This window comes from Mandrillus leucophaeus, unplaced genomic scaffold, assembly GCF_000951045.1.
Source record: "Mandrillus leucophaeus isolate KB7577 unplaced genomic scaffold, Mleu.le_1.0 Scaffold276, whole genome shotgun sequence".
Taxonomy (NCBI): domain Eukaryota; kingdom Metazoa; phylum Chordata; class Mammalia; order Primates; family Cercopithecidae; genus Mandrillus; species Mandrillus leucophaeus.
In genome coordinates, this window is record NW_012102876.1 from 3,157,355 (window position 1) to 3,175,054 (window position 17,700).

The 17,700-nt window shown below is 41.2% G+C and overlaps 1 protein-coding gene across 1 annotated transcript in view; it reads left to right on the top strand.

Moving 5' to 3' along the window:
* The window catches only part of ME3 (malic enzyme 3, NADP(+)-dependent, mitochondrial), a 216,336-nt gene continuing 198,636 nt past the window's right edge, over nt 1-17,700 (top strand). Inside the window, exon 1 of the mRNA XM_011984908.1 lies at nt 1-111. The gene's annotated coding sequence lies outside the window, so the exon portion shown is untranslated. The remainder of the gene's footprint in view (nt 112-17,700) is intronic.

The window sequence follows — 17,700 nt, forward strand, 5'->3', positions numbered from 1 at the left end:
TGGGCACCCTCCACGCCCGCCCAAGGCTGCCACTCCAAGCCCGGCCCGGCGCGCCCTGTGCCCCTGAAGAAGCGCGGATACGATGTCACCAGGAACCCTCATCTTAACAAGGTAATGGGCCCGAGGGCAGGACTGCCCGCGTTGCGGTCCCGTGGCTGCCGGAAAATTGCGCCCCGCCCCCTGGACCTGGAAAGGATCCTCCCGGGAGCCCTTCCAGCGGTTTTTCTGTTTTTGCCTTGCAGGGGCTTGTTGTGACTTGGTTTGGCTTTCTTGTCCCTCCTCTCCCTTTTATGCGCGGAGAGAGGCGACCAGTAATGCAGGGAGCCTGATTTCTTCTGCAATAACAACATAGACCAGGTTTAGATCCTCGCGGTCAGTCTGACCTGCGGTCAGCTCTCCGCTTGATGCTTACTAATTTTGCTGGTCTGGGGCAGTTCATTTAACCTACATGAGTCCAGGTTTCCTTATCTGTAAAAGAGATATAATTGTCTCAGGAATGTCGTGAGATCTAAAGAGAAAAAGGGAGTAGAAAATGGGGGTACCTTAGCACAGTGCCTGGTACCCAGTGGGAGAATAAATAAGGTTGTGATTATTATTCTGGGAAAAAAATTAATTTGAGAGAAAGGACGGAAAACTCTAGACTTACAGAAATTTTAGAGCTTGCAGGAGCATTAGAGATCCTAGTTTAAACCTCTTCTTTGACAAAAAACAAGACAAAGGAAACTTGCCCAAGGTCACCAGCTAGTTAGTTCTGGCTCTGCCACTGGAATCCAGATTTCCAATGCTTTGGTCAAGTTCAACCCACCGCTAGCCCTTTTGTATTTGTTTCTGGGAATAGAGTTTAGTATATTTGGTTTAGAGGATTGGGTGAGAGAAACAGAAGCAAGAGACTGAGATTTAAGTCCTGTCTCCCCCTACCTCCTCAAATTAACTCACACATCTCATTGAACTTATCTGAGGCTCAACTTTCTCCAGCCTAAAATAGATATGATAGACTCAACATTTCTATCTCATTTGGTTATTGTGACAATAAAATGAATCACTGAACTTGAAATCATATTTTAAACTGTATAAAGTGCTGAATAACAATTACTGCAAAATAAAAAATGTTTGATAATTGCTCTGACTCTGGATTGTGAAATTCAGGTGAGGAAATCTGTGTGGAAAATATGTTTTTGAGAAGTAGGAGCAACTATATAATGTGAAGTATTGTGATTGTTTCCTGCAGAATTAATGGAAGCAGCTAAGGAAAAAAAATCAACCTCTATCACATTGGACTCCTGCTCTTTCCAAAAGAAACCTTAAATTGTTTGGACACTACCACTTTTCAAAGTGTTCAAGGTATTTGTTATCACCTTGAATTACTTCGCTAGTAAGCATTAGAAAATACAAACTGGCTTAAGCCCACAAAGGCTCCTTTAAAGAATCTTGAGGAAAGGTTGCAGGCAGGGCTTGAGCCAGAAGCCCAGATGGCGTTGCTCAAGATGCAGATTCTCTCTGGCTCTCTACTCTGCCTCTGCAAGGTCAGCTTCATCCTCAAGCTCTATCCAGTGAAGTCTCTCACCTCGTTATTGCCACAGTCCTCCATCTCCTGTTCTCACACCACATCATCCAGGAATAGAAAGATACTCTTTTCTGGTAGCTCTTGTGGAAGAGAAAAGACTCTTTCTCTGACGCCTCAGAAAGCGAATCCTTCTGCCTTATTGACTCTGATTAGACTCTCTTCCCAGTCCCCAACCAAAACCAATCACCAGTAATTAAAGCCAGTCAGAGCCCACCCCTGGAGTTAAAATAGGGTTTAAGGTAGGGCCACCCACACCATCTGGCTTGGAATAAAGGAAATATAGATCCTCACAGTAAATATGGATACTGTCAGCAGAAAGAGGAGGAATGGATGTGGAAAGCAAAACAATACATTTCCACTACAGGTTCCAATCATTGTGAAAATAATTGCCTTAGAAGTACTGGCATTTTACTAACCAGCGCTTATTGCTTTGTGAGTAGTTAAGAAAATGAAGGAAGATCTTTAAGTCTTTCTTTAAAACTTAGGTTTTGGTCCCCTGAAATCACTCTTGTCCCTGTCGTTTGCTTCTGATGTAAATTTTTTTCTCCCAAGTACTATAAATAAGTTGTTGATATGGTTTGGCTGTGTCTCCATCCAAATCTCAACTTGAATTGTAATCCCCATAATCCCCACGTGTTGTTGAAGGAACCCTGTAGGAGGTAATTGAATCTCGGGGGTGGTTTCCCCCATGCTGTTCTCGTGATAATGAGTGAGTTCTCCTGAGATCTGATGGTTTTATAAGTGCCTGGCACATTTCCCCTGCTGGCACTCATTCTCTCTCCTGCCACCCTGTGAAGAGGTGCCTTCCGCCAGGATTGTAAGTTTATTGAGACCTTTCCGGCCATGTGGAACTGTGAGTCGATCAAACCTCTTTCCTTATCAATTACCCAGTCTTGGGTATTTCTTCACAGCAGTATGAGAACAGACTAATACAGGTGTTATCCATAAATCTAGCGACCTGACCTTTCCATGATGTTAAACAACGTCTTTTATATATTCCTGAAGTCAGTTGATGCTTGTCTAGAATGAGAAGGGTATGTAGAAGGAGGCTGACAGCCTGTTGGCATCCCCTATTCACTTACCCTTTAGGGACAGAAGGGGAGCAACAGAGGGAGTGCTTCCTGGGAGGTGCTGTGAGTGCCCTTCTCTTCCCGCTGGAGTGCCACCCTCTGGCTGTTCTGTTGGTCTCCAGTGCTCAGAGAGTCTCCACGGAAGGCTTGAGCCTTGGTATTTTCCATCAGCCAGGTGGGAAGATAGTGCTGAGGTTAAATCGAACAATGAGCTTATTACTGAGGAAGCAAAATGGAAGTGCAGTTTAGAAAGAGTCTTCAGTGCCATGCTTAGTGTTCAGGTCTGTGGGTGGATTTTTTTCTGTTAGAAGGAGAGCCCTTCCAGGCCAGGGAATGAGTTTCATCCACCTGCGTTTGGCATGGGGTAGTGCCTAAAAGATCCAGCAAGGGCATTAATATAAAAATTAACATTAAATTCTTGGAATGTGTTCACTAGATTTGCATCTCATTTCGACAGATTAGGAGTGGCATTTAAGTTGCAGCTGTATGACAGGGTGGTCAGGAGGTGGAATTCTCTGAGAGAAGAGGTGCCAACCAGGGCAAGCATTGCTGCTATTGTGCATTCACTGGGTTCTGGTACCAGCTGTGTCATGCTCTGGCCGCGGGATCTGTGATGAATCTCGTAAGCTCCTCTGTCCGTGTTACACTACTGCTTTAAGGATCATAGGAGACAGCCCCTGTGTGGTAGATATTAGGTGATAATGAGGATGATTTCCATAATTGGGGTAGGAAGGCCCCTCAGGGATGATCTAGTTTGGAATTGTTCAGACTATAAGTTACAAACTATGAGACATGAAATTAGCTTAGTGGATCTACCAGCAATTTTTTAAAAAGAAATGTATTAGAATGAAATAGAAAAATAGCAAATGCATTGAAATTAGTAAAGATGGATATTTTATCAGGTCAGCATGTAAAATGACTATTTTTACTGTGGATTGTAGTAACAAAAAGTTTTTGAAAATCATTGTTCTCATCCAACATTCTCATTTTCCAAAGAAAAGACAAGCCAAGGAAGAAGCCAAGCAACTCCACAGAGATTATCATTGGTCATAGAAGTGGACAGAGGCAACCTGCCTGCTATATTTGAGTCTACTGAATAATGATGACAATTCACAACCACGTAGACTGATTTAGGCATATTCCTGATGGTGACAGAACTGATACTAGATGATTCCAAACTCCCTCGAGGAGTCTAGATTTTCCAAATGATGCAAATTAACTACTCATGAGCTTCTATTTCCTTTTTAAGACTGATATTCTGCCTTTCTTCTAAAATTTATGTAATAACCTCTTCTATTGTCCATACGGATTTGGCAACAGAGTAAATCTTTGGTTATATGAGCCATCTTTTACTCGCATTAAATAGGCAACTATCAGCCCCATTTCACAGGGATACCTTCATAGGAAGATGCCATCCCCATTCTGTAAGTGTAGCAACGTGTTGATGGGCCATCAACATATTTCTGACCTCCATTTACCTATAGCATCTTTTAGGAAGAGCTGTCCTGTTCCCCACTTGCCAAACTAGATCTGAGTCCCCTCCTATTTTTCTTATCACACTGTTTCCTTCTGGCACTGAGCACACTACTACAATGGCTTGTTGGTTTGTCTTCCACACTAGACCATGAGGACAGAGACTCTGTCTTGTCATGTGGCATTCTCTCTGACTTGAAATGCTCAATAAATATTTGTTCTTTAAGTGATTTCAGTCATGTCATGGCCCCTTTCCTCTCAACTTTATTAATCTTACTGTCACTACTTTACAGCCCAAAGATCTTGCTGCCTAAATAAATGCCTACATATGGCCCATTTTGGAGGAAATGCACCCACTTGACTCTCATCTTCCCAGACTTCAGGTCATTTAACTGAAGGGGTGTGTTATTTCCCAGAACACCTCAATCTTCCCCCTTTGATCCGTGTGCCAGCAGTGAGTTTTTTGCTATGAAATTCCACTGATCCTTCACCTGCTTCTCTGCAGTTTTTTGATCTCTTGAGCTTGATAGTCAGGGAAAGAATGAATGGAAAGTGTGCTTAGTGAAATCACTGTGATTATGGACCAGGACATTTCATGTAGTAGGGCCTCAGAGACTGCAAGGCATCATGGGTGATGGCCTTCCCAGGTGGACTTGATATATTTAGAGCAGTAAACCTGCAAAGGCTTGATGCACAGTGCTGCAGTGTTGGCTGTACATCTGAGACTGCACAGGTTTCAGCTGCATCCCTTCTGTATTCAATGATGATTTATTAGACTCCCACACAGCTAGGATTTGCCTTTGAATAAAGTATATGATTTTGTTCTCTGCTAGCTTAGAACTTGATCTTGTCTCCTTTGGATAAGGGGAGGTTGTTATCATGGACTTTGGCTCATCAATCATTCAGGAGACGGTAAGTGGGTTGTATGGATAATTAGAAGTTTATTGGTGATGCTGTTTTTTGCCTGGAAGGCAGATTACATAATATATCTTCTTGAGACCTCAGCTTCAGATATGATGTAGAATTGTGCCTCCCAGTTGAGAGAAGCAGTGGATTATTGGGTAAATATTAGCTCCATAAGTGGCAATTTACTCTAGATTTGAGCTTGTGCCATTAATGACTCAGGGCATTGAAGCTCAAATACTGTTCAGATATGTTGGAACAAACTAGCAGAGGCAGGTTGAAATTAAACTTGACTCTGTTGAATACTGTCCTAACTTCACAGGATTGGTAAGTATTGGTATTGGGGCTTTGTTTTTAGAACAGCTCAAAGAATGTTTATTACTTGCTACAGGTTAGGCAGTGACAACAATGTGAACCCCAGATACAGAGGCTTAAACAAGATAGAAGTATATTTCTCTGTTATGAACAAGTCTGGGCAAGCAATCGTGAGTTGATGTGTGGTTTGACTTTGTTTCTCTGCCATCCAGTATGCATTTTACATTTCAAAGTCCAGGATGACAGGTCTCACCTCTGCTATCAATTCCACGCAGAAGTCAATTGGGAAGGGGAAATCCCTTTTAAGGGCACAACTTGGAAGTTATAAATATCACTTCCACTTACATTCAGTTGGCCAGAAGTTGGTCATATGCTACATTTAGCTGCAAGAGAACATGGAAAATGTAATCTTTGGCTGGGTACCCATGTATTCAGCTAAAAATTCTACATTATTAAATAAAGGGAAAATGGAAATTGAAGATACTACCACAAAATGTTGATATGAAGCTTTCATTGTTTTACTCTGTCAATTTTACCCCAGCCTTTAAAAATTTATGTTTCTCTATATCCCCACTACCATCACCCTTTTTCACTCCTTTGCCATCTCATATCTAGATTATGCAAGAACCTCTGAATTGATCTCCCAATTTCCAGTCTTCTTCAGTCTTCTCCTGTGTCTGTTAACCATATCTTGAGATGCTAAGATCTTGGTCCTATCCTTGACCACTCTCTTTCTTTCAGACCCCTTATGGAATCCACCAGAAAATCCTGTTGCTCTGTCTTCAGACTAAATCTGGAATCCAGCCCCTGTTCACCATGGGTCCCCACTGATTGAAACCACCAGCATCTCTCTGATTAATGCCTGCAGCAGCCTCCTGGCTGGTCTCCTTTCTTTCCCTTTAGCTCCTTTTATTTTCAACACAATGGCCACGGTGATTTTTTTAAAACTAAGTTTCAACATGTCACTCTTTGCTCAAAACCTGGCCACATCCAAGTCTAGATGATGCCTTTCACATTGACGCTCTCTAACTTCATTTCTTGCTACTCTTCTGTGCGTCACTCACTGCCCCAACCCCATTGGCCTCCTCAGTCAGTTGTGTTCCTACCCAGACTTTGCACTGGCTGGTCCTCCTTCCTAGAGCACACCACCCCTCCATAGCTACAGAGTTAACTCCCTCCCTTTTTCAAGGTTTCTCACTTTCTCAATGGGAGCTGCTTTGACTGACACGTGGGAAGTCATGAACAGTCCTTTCAACCTTCTTGTTCCCCCTACACATCCTACTTTCCCCCATACTTAGTATGTCTATTGCTTATTGTCTGTTCATTCCTACTGTGATTTAAGATCCACTTAGTCAGGGACTTTGTCTATTTGTTCATTGATATATCACGGGTACTTAGGTGGTGCTCTTAAGCAGTTAGTGAATGAGTGAGTCATTCAAAGAGACGTCTGCTGAGGCTCCCTCCTCTCATCTCTTCCCTTCACCCTTCCTTTTGCCAGAGCCCCTTCTTTCACCCTGGTGACTCTTGTCCCCCAATGTCCCCATCTGTGATGCTGACATGCCCATCTGGAGTGTGTATACATCTTACATCAGCCCTTTGGGTGCCCAGAGGCCCACTACAGAATGAAGTGCTGGAGGAGCACAGCACAGAGATGTTAACTCTATTTATCTCCAGCTTTAAGCAGAGCCCAGGGAAGAAGGAGCTCCTATTCAGAAGACACAGGTGGTGCCTTGGAACCAGAGGTGGACAGGGACAATTCTTGAGCCCACGGAAAACACAAAAGGAGATGTTTAGGAAATAGACCAGAGGTAGGAGACCCCAGCATCTGTCAGCATCTCTAACTTCCTGGAACTCCCACCCTCCACTCTGAATCCTTGGAGACTTCATTCCCACTCAGAATTTCTGTATTTCCACTGTTCTGTAGGACCCCTATAAAAGTCAAAGGAAACCACTCAGAGCCTTTTCTCCCAGGGGTCCGAAAATCAAGGAAGTATGGAATGGGGTGCCAGGAACACAAGAGGGAGATTTGCTGTTCCTGGAACCTGAAGATGACACTCAGAAAGTGTTTTCTCATAGGCATGTTGTAAATAACTGAATCATCCTCCAGAGAAAGTATGTCTTGTGTTAAGTAAGCATTTGTGTAATCATTATTAAGACTTTAGAAACATTGGCTTATGTTAATGAATGCTTAATTCAAATTGCAAAATACTAAGTGGACTGTATACTCATGAATGTTATTGTAAAATGATAGAAATATTAAAGGGCTTGGAAGTAAATGTGTGAACATGATTGTGTTACGTCAGTGAGATTATGGGAGATTTATTTCCTCCTTATGTACTTGCCCTTTAATGTTCCATTTTCTTTTCAATTTTAGGTTACAGTTTCTGTTGGAAATTGTTTCTAGAGCCAAGTAAATAATATTCAGACCAACTTTGGGAAGCTGGCCCATCTATAATATATAGGTGGAGATTCCTCAGAAGTAGTCTCCTTTCAAGCTTTTATTATTAGTTATCTTCAAGAGGCAATAAAGTAGTAACAAAATGTAATAACAAAATGTTAACAGAGGAGCCTGCTGCCTGTTCTAATGGCAATTGTAAACAGCAATATCTAGATTACGTCAGCAGCAGCGCTGAAGGGCAAATCCCATACAGAAATATGTGTTTTGCCCATCTTAAGTCAGTCTAAGTCTGGGCTCTGTATATGGCATAATTTTGGACACTTTTTTCAGGATCATCTCTAGTCTCCCTGTTTCCAATTTCTCTTGGCCTTTGTGGACTCTGAGGTTTATGGCCTTATTTTACTTCACATTTTTGTCATTTCTACCAAAGTTTTCTTTTTTCATCTACTCTCTTCTTTCCAAATGTCAATATTATAGTGAGAGGAGGAGGAAAGGCCTTTTGGTTTCTATGGCCATTGCAAAAGGATCTCTAATGTGCAGCACTTTTGTTTGCAAAGTCATGGATTACAGTGAGTTTCAAAAACCTTCACTTTGATGTGTAGAAAGTATATCGGGAAATCCTTTGGGGTGGTGTCCAACTGCCTCTCTGATGTAGAGCACAAAAGATGCTCTATGATTGTGATGAAAATGTGATGGATATCCTACAGTTGGGGGTGCCGAGGTCAGTGGTTAAAAGCATGTATTCATTTTGTATCTGAAAGGTTGCCATGCAGCCCGGTTAAAACACAATTCCTACCAAAAGGACACAGTAAAGAGTAAAATGCACCCAGTCATTTGAGGAGAGGGATTTTTGATGGAAAGATCCACAGCTTTTGAGAAACTTGAATAAGAGAAAGTCAGAGCTGCATTGGCTTTCTAAAAGTGATTCTTGAAAACTAGAGGGATTTTAGAAGATACAGTTGAATGATAAGCAACATGAGATTATTATTTTTTAAAAGCATTGTCTGGATTCTGTGTCGTCGTTTGGTAGTGAGCTACATGAAGTCCATTACTTAATTGGTCCTGAAACATCTTCCCCTGTGGTGTGGAATTCTGGAGAAGGCAGGCTCTGTTGCTTCCTTTGTTTTGTTCTATTTTGCTTTGCTCTTTTAGAAAACTGAAGGAGGGAGTCCACATCTCTACAAATTGGCATAGCTTCTGAATTATAAGGCTGCCCAGGGACTTCCCCAACAGGAGAGGGATTGCCAAGTGTACAGTGGAGCTAGGGTTCCAATGAAAATAGACATTCTCCATTCCTCTTTCTCTGGTTTTGACAGAGGTGTTGAAGATTCCAATCCAGATTCCTATTATACTGAGTTTTCTTTGGTAACATTATGGAGGGAAGTCAAGTAATAACAGCTAATGTTTTTAGGTCATACAGTGTGCCAGGAATTGTTCTAAGCAGTTTATATATGTTAACCCATTTAATTCAATACTACAACATTTTGAGGTAGACACTGTTATTATATTATTCTTGTTTTAAATTTTATTTCCATTTTTACTTTTTTAGAGACAGGGTCTTGCTCTGTCACCCAGGCTGGAGTGCAGTGGCACAATCACAGTTCACTGCAGCCTCGAACTCTTGGGCTCAAGCGACCCTCCCACCTCAGCCACCCAAGTAGCTGGGACTGCAGGGGCAAGCTACCATGCTCAGCTAATTTAAAAAATTAATTTTTTGTAGAGACAAGGTCTCGTTATATTGGCCAGGCTGGTCTTGAACTCCTGGCCTCAAGTGATCCTCCCACCTCAGCCCTCAGACACTGTTATTGTTCTTATATTACAGAGGAGAAAACTGAGGCATAAGGTTAGCTAACTTGTCCTAGGTCATACAACTCATAGTGGCAGAACTGAGTCTTGAACCCAGGCCATCTGATTTTAGGGCGCATCCCTAGGCTGCACTAGCACTTGTAGTGTGCAGGTTCCCTCTGGCTTGGGACTAGTGCATGAAGTCTGATGTGCTGTGGTCTTTCCAGAGAAATACCTAGGGTATTCCCTGCTCCCTACTGTGGGCTTCTGACTAGCTTTTTTCACTTCCACTGGCTCTGTTAGAATTGTAGATTCTTAGAGCTGGAGAGAACTTTAAAGATCACTGGATGCCTTTTTCTCACCCTCTAAATTTGTGTAATTCTCCCAAGACTCATTTGGTTGTTTAATTTCTTCAGTAGTTATTTTCTGAGTTCCTGTTTAGTTTTAGGCAGTGGAGACACTGTGGTCAATATAATACAATTCTCTGCCTTGAAGGAGCTTATAGTGTACGAAGGGTACGGGTGAGGAACAGTTAGTAAGGGGCAGTTCTAATTCAGCGGGTAGATGTAACAAGAGGTGCATTCATACAAGGACTATGGAAGCATGGAAGAGAGGGGCAGAAACACTTCCAATGGCAGTGTTGGCAAAGCTGACACCCATGGAAGTGTCAGAGGTGGTAGATGAAGATGGTGGAGGAGAAGCTATTTAGGTCAGATCATGAGAGAGAATGGCATTGTCTCTGAGTATAGTCACCCATTACTTTTGTAGCTGAATGTGCAGAAATTGAGCAATAGACATGTACCCTGTAAGAGACCTCATCTTCAGAGAACTGAATAATATGACATTTCTAATTCTACAAATAGAATTAAAGACATCTCTCCAGTACTTTGACATGCTCTTTGGTCTTGTTCTTTCCTTCACTTTTATGTTGTACAATGCCTGGGTGCCCCATCTACACTGGGTCCACTTAAAAACTTTGGCATGTTTCAGGGTTCGGCATCTCCAGGGTCACCTCCGCTATGATGGCCTCCTCAATAATGCCACATGGAAGTGACTCATTCATCCTCTACATTCCTTTGACATTTAGCATTTGTAGTAGTCATGGCTCTTTCCACATTTGGCTGCAGCGTACACTTATTAGCACATGTATCGCCATCAGGTGCATGTGTTTTCTTCAGATCCAGGATACTGTCTTGGGCATCTCATAGCCAGCATGCAATGTCTTCCTCATAGTATAACCTCAATAAAAATTAGTTACATGAATTACTTCTACATCCCCTTCTCCTTGATGTATCAGAAACTATGTGGTGAAGACTGATGATACACCAGCCCCATCTGTCAGCTGTTTTGAAAAGATGGTGAAAATCTTGACCTGACACTTTTAGATCACTCCATAGGGCTTGGAGAATTCTGAAAGCCACAAAAATCTTTTGTTTTATCATACAAATTTTGGAGATACATTTCTTTAAGAGAGTTTTCTGCTCTGGTGCTATGCCAGGTGCACTTCGTCTAAAGAATAGCATCTTTGTGATGAGATTATCAATTCTCATCCTTGGGCTGCTTTAAAGACATTAAATTTAGACCTGTTGTAACTTGCAACAGGTTAGAGGATTTGGGGAGGAAAGGAAAGTAGTCAGCTAGAATCAATTTTGTGTGACCCCCTCAAGGGGCATAGCTGTGACCAGGTATTAGGCAGCAGAGCTCACTGGCTAAAAATCGAGGGATTTCGAGTCAGAAAAATCCAAGATTCCAATCCCAGCCCTGCCATTCACTAGATATGGGATATTTCTCTGAACCTCCATTTCCTTGTTCGTGAAAGGGATGACAGTAAAACATATCTACTTGACAAGTTGCTATAATGATTAAGTGAAGTAATGTATGTAAAGCAGATGGTAAGTGTCCAATTAGTTCTTGATTAATCCACATCCTAAAGCTTCTGTTCCATTCCTAACACATTGTGAAGCCCTGTGTGGGCTGCAGAAGTCACAGATGTGATAGAGTTTAGATCTGCTACATGCCCCCTGAGAACATCCAGTCCAGAAGGAGAGGGAAAGACTGAAGGATCAAACTCATTCTCCACGGCCATGGGCTACATCTAATTTTGGCAGACTTGACGGAGAGGAGTGAGTCAGAAGAGGCAGACTGGGTGGAGACTTCAGTGATGATTTCCCAGTACTGGATAGAGCTTAAGCCTGGATAATCCAGACATTTGCCTGAGAGAAGCTTAAATTAAAATGTCACTAGCAGCAGAAATTCAAGTGTCATTTAAAGAGCTAGTAGTTCTGGAAGTTGAAGCTGGTGTTGAGGATAGTGGATATCATCAGTAGTCTCAGGATTTTGTCCCAGCATTTTGGCACATTCTAACCAATGTTTAAAAACTAACTTTAAAAAAATAGATCCAGCTAAATTTGGATCTATCTATCGATCCATCCATCCATCCATCCATTCAGCTATCATCTATGTCTCTATCTACTTACCTGCCTGTCACTATTATAATGCTTCCAGTCTCATGAGATTCTGACAGTGAGACAGCAAGTTAAGAGAATGTCTATTATGGTAATTTAGGATAAAAGTTAAAATGTTGTTTCATAGCCAGCTAAATAGGGCATGGCTGGGCCAACTTCACCCAGCTAGCAGTTAGATTGGGCAGGAAGTTTTAAGAAAGTCTCCATTCACACTGCTACGGGTAGTTAATAAATACTTGCATACGCAGCGTGAACCAAACTTTTCTCCTCTGTTGGAACACAAGATGATCATCCCCGCAGAAGACAAAACGGTCATCTTGACTAGGCTTTAGGCTTTGGGCAGATAATATCCTAGCATTTTATCACTACTCTACATAAGTTTTCAGAGGCCCTGAGGGGTTGATGTCCTGTCCAGGAAGTAAGTGGTAGAGGGTAACTCCCTCCTTGAGTGATGTCTGTCTCTTATACCTACCATCTTTGAAAGGTAGCTCTTTGCCTGCCATCCTGAAATAGGGTCTTGAATCAGCCTCAGTCAACTTAGGCAGAGGGCTTTTGAGTCTCTCCATAGAAAGACTTGAATATTAAACAATGCAGATGAGGTGCTTTAATATTAAACAATGTTGTATATTGCAAACCTAAGCGTCTGTTGAGGTAGCTCCTGCTGTCACTCTTGTGTGTCCATTTGTGATGACTGTATGAGTTCCCAGTTACCACCCTCCTTTTGAATTTTATGTATTTCTTTGCAGTAACATGATCTTGAAAACATTCCACAAACTGACAGAAAGCTTAGCCCTCATGTCATACTCTCCTTTCTTATCTCTTTTATTTTTGGTCTATTCTAGGCAGTAGGTATTTGTTTTGACTGGTAAAATCACTTGAGGTCACAAGGACAGTGAATAGCAATGCAGTTGCTGTTGATGAAACAGGAGTAGGGATGGTTGGTGTAGAGAAAAACCTATTAATAGCCATTTTTAGAAACAGACTTTTAAATCCACCCATCAGAGCTGAATGATTTCCCCCGTTCTCACACTCCCAGAGCTGGCAGCAGTTTCTCCTAACATCTGAGAAGCCTCGGGAGATGCCTAGCCATGCTTGTGGGAGGTGATGACATGGGTGCCAGTGGGGCAGCTGGCCAGGTGGTGCCAGGAGCGAGGGCCTGCCAAGCAGAGGGGCAGTCCTGCCTCTGGTAACTGGCCTTGACTGCAGGACTGGAGGGCCCAAGCTGCTCTCTTGTTGACTGAGCTATTCAGTGTTCTGTGATCTACTACTGTCAACTGGACAAAGAGTCAGCTGCCTCCTCTGGGGCTCAAAATTACTGGCACAATCACATTAAAAATAACAATCACTTATATAATGCCTACTGTGCCAGTTACTCTTATAGGTGTGTTACATATATTATTTGCAAGCAGAGGAAAAATTGCAGGCTGGGTGCGGTGGCTCACGCCTATAATCCAAGCATTTTGGGAGGCCGAGGTAGGTGGATCACTTGAGCTCTGGAGTTAGAGACCAGGCTGGACAACATGATGAAACTCCATCTCTACTAAAAATACAAAAATTAGTTGAGCTGGTGGAGCATGCCTGTAATCCTAGCTACTCAGGTGGCTGACGCAGGAGAATCACTTGAATTTGGGAGGCGGAGGTTGCAGTAAGCCAAGATCGCGCCACTGCACTCCAGCCTGGGCAAAAACATGAGACTCTGTCTCAAAAATTTAAAAAAAGATTTGTAAGGAAGGTAAACTTTGCCGGTGTCTCTCCCATCTCCTGTTTTCATGGCCTCTTCTTCCTTATAGACTGCCTCATATATGAGGCATATCCTGAGGTTCTTCATGGTACCCCTAAGATGCCGAGGGTTGCCAACCTAAGACCTATTCATCTTACATTATTCTGCTTCCTGTCCTAGAACTCATGTCTTCTTTACTTTCACCCCTGAATCCTTGTCCATCCAATCATCCAGCCAATGTTTATTGAGCACCTGCTATCTTCTAGGTGCTGTGAGGTATCGAGAATAACATCATAAGCTTGCCAGCTATGATTCTTCTTATTGTTCAGTGTACAATCTAGTGAGAAAGACAGATAATAAATAAGTGAACAAACAACATTATAAAATGGTTATTATTATTTTTTCCAAAGGAAAATGGTACCTCAGGAGTCTTTCTTCTAGTCTGACCACAAGTTAATACTGTGGCCAGCATGTAATTGGGAACTGCAGATCGGCATTATCTTTTATTATTATTATTATTATTCTGAAGTTCTGGGATACGTGTGCAGAATGTGCAGTTTTGTTACATAGGTATACATGTGCCATGGTGGTTTGCTGCACCCATCAACCCATCATCTACATTAGGTATTTCTCCTAATGCTATCCCTCCCCTTGCTCCCACCCCCCACTGACAGGCCCCAATGTGTGATATTCCCCTCCTTGTGTCCATGTGTCCTCATTGTTCAACTCTCACTTATGAGTGAGAACATGCGGTGTTTGGTTTTCTGTTCCTGTGTTAGTTTGCTGAGAATGATGACTTCCAGCTTCATCCATGTCCCTGCAAATAACATGAATTCATTCTTTTTATGGCTCATAGTATTCAATGGTGTGTATGTGCCATATTTTCTTTATCCAACCTATCATTGATGGGCATTTGGGTTGGTTCCAAGTCTTTGCTATTGTGAATAGTGCTGCAATAAACATAGTTTACATGTGTCTTTATAGCAGAATGATTTATAATCCTTTGGGTATATACCCAGTAATGGCATGGATGGGTCAAATGGTATTTCTAATTCTAGATCCTTGAGGAATCCCACACTGTGTTCCACAATGGTTGAATTAATTTACACTCTCACCAACAGTGTAAAAGTATTCCTTTTTCTCCACATCCTCTCCAGCATCTGTTGTTTCCTGACTTTTTAATGATCACTATTCTAACTGGCATGAGACGATATTTTAGTTTTGATTTACATTTCTCTAACAACAGTGATGATAAGGTTTTTTTTCATATGTTTATTGGCTGCATTAATGTCTTCTTCTGAGAAGTGTTTGTTCATATCCTTTGCCCACTTTTTGATGGGGTTGTTTGTTTGTTTTCTTGTAAATTTGTTTAAGTTCCTTGTAGATTCTGGATATTAGACCTTTGTCAGATGGGTAGATTGCAAAAATTTTCTCCCATTCTGTAGGTTGCCTGTTCACTCTGATGCTAGTTTCTTTTGCTGTGCAGAAGCTCTTTTGTTTAATTAGATCCCATTTGTCAATTTTGGCTTTTGTTGCCATTGCTTTTGGTGCTTTAGTCATGAAGTCTTTGCCCATACATATGTCCTGAATGGTATTGCCTAGGTTTTCTTCTAGGGTTTTTATGGTTTTAGTCTTATGTTTAAATATTTAATCCATCTTGAGTTAATTTTTGTATAAGATATAAGGAAGGGATCCAGTTTCAGTTTTCTGCATATGCTACCCAGTTTCCCCAACACCATTTATTAAATAGGGAATCCTTTCCCCATTGCTTGTTTTCGTCAAGTTTGTCAAAGATCAGATAGTTGTAGATGTGTGGTATTATTTCTGAGGTCCCTGTTCTGTTCCATTGGTCGATATATCTGTTTTGGTACCAGTACCAAGCTGTTTTGGTTACTGTGGCCTTGTAGTGTAGCTTGAAGTCAGGTAGCATAATACCTCCAACTTTGTTCTTTTTGCTTGGGATTGTCTTGGCTATGTGGGCTCTTTTCTGGTTCCATATGAAATTTGAAGTAGTTTTTTTCTAATTCTGTGAAGAAAGTCAGTGGTAATTTGATGGGGATAGCATTGAATCTATAAATTACTTTGGGCAGTATGGCCGTTTTCACAACATTGATTGTTCCTATCCAGGAGCATGGAATGTTTTTCAATTTGTTTGTGTCTTCTCTTATTTCCTTAAGCAGTGGTTTGTAGTTCTCCTTGAAGGAGTCCTTCACATCCCTTGTAAGTTGTATTTGTAGATATTTTATTCCCTTTGTAGGAACCGTCAATGGGAGTTCACTCATTATTTGGCTCTCTGTCTATTATTGGTGTATATGAATGCTTGTGATTTTTGCACATTGATTTTGTATCCTGAGACTTTGCTGAAGTTGCTTATTAGCTTAAGGAGTTTTTGGGTTGAGATGATGAAGTTTTCTAAATATACAATCATGTCATCGGTAAACAGAGACAATTTGACTTCCTCTCTTCCTATTTGAATACACTTTATTTCTTTCTCTTGCCAGATTGCCCTGGCCAGAACTTTCAATATTATGTTGAATAGGAGTGGTGAGAGAGGGCATCCTTGTCTTGTGCCAGTTTTCAAAGGAAATGATTCCAGCTTTTGCCCATTCAGTACGATATTGGCTATGGGTTTGTCATAAGTAACTCATTACTTTGAGATATGTTCCATCAATACATAGTTTATGGAGTGTTTTTAGTATGAAAGATGTGTTGAATTTTATCAAAGGCCTTTTCTGCATCTATTGAGATAATCATGTGGTTTTTGTCTTTGGTTCTGTTTATGTGATGAATAACTTATTGATTTGTGTATGTTGAACCAGGCTTGCATCCCAGGGATGAAGCCGACTTGATGGTGGTGGATAAGCTTTTTAGTGTGCTGCTAGATTCAGTTTGCCAGTATTTAATTAAGAATTTTCGCATCGATGTTCATCAGGGATATTGGCCCGAAATTTTCTTTTTTTGTTGTATCTCTGCCAGGTTTTGGTATCACAATGATGCTGGCCTCATTAAAACAGTTAGGGCAGAGTCCTTCTTTTTCTGTTGCTTGGAATCATTTTAGAAGCAATGGTACCAGCTCCTCTTAGAATTTGGCTGTGAATCTGTCTGGTCCTGGACTTTTCTTGGTTGGTAGGCTATTAATTACTGTCTCAATTTCAGAACTTGTTATTGGTCTAATCAGGGATTCAACTTCTACCTGGTTATTGGTCTAATCATTGATTTGACTTCTGGGAGGGCATATGTGTCCAGGAATTTATTCTTTTTTTTTTTCTGGATTTTCTAGTTTATATGCGTAAAGGTGTTTATAGTATTCCCTGATGGTAGTTTATATTTCTGTGGGATCAGTAGTGATATCTCCTTTATCATTTTTTTTGTTGTGTCTATTTGAGTCTTCTCTCTTTTCTTCTTTATTAATCTAGCTAGTAGTCCATCTATTTTGCTAATCTTTTCAAAGAGCCAGTTCCTGGATTCATTGATTTTTTTTTTTTTTTTTGAAAGGTTTTTCGTGTCTCTATCTCCTTCAGTTCTGCTCTTATCTTAGTTATTTCTTGTCTTCTGCTAGCTTTTGAATTTGTTTGCTTTTGCTTCTCTAGGTCTTTAAATTGTGATTTTAGGGTGTCGATTTGAGATCTTTCCAGCTTTCTGATGTGGGCATTTAGTGCTATACATTTTCCTCTTAACACTGCTTTAGCTGTGTCCCATAGATTCTGGTATGTTATGTCTTTGTTCTCACTGGTTTCAAAGAACTTCCTGATTTCTGCCTTAGTTCCGTTATTTACCCAGTAGTCATTCAGGAGTACATTGTTCTGTTTCCACGTAGTTCTGTGGTTTGGACTGAGTTTCTTAATCCTAAGTTCTAATTTGATTGCATTGTGGTCTGAGAGACAGTTTGTTATTATTTCCATTCTGATGCATTTGCTGAGGAGTGTTTTACTTCCAATTATGTGGTCAATTTTAGAATAAGTGCAATGTGGTTCTGAGAAGAATGTATATTCTGTTGATTTGGGGTG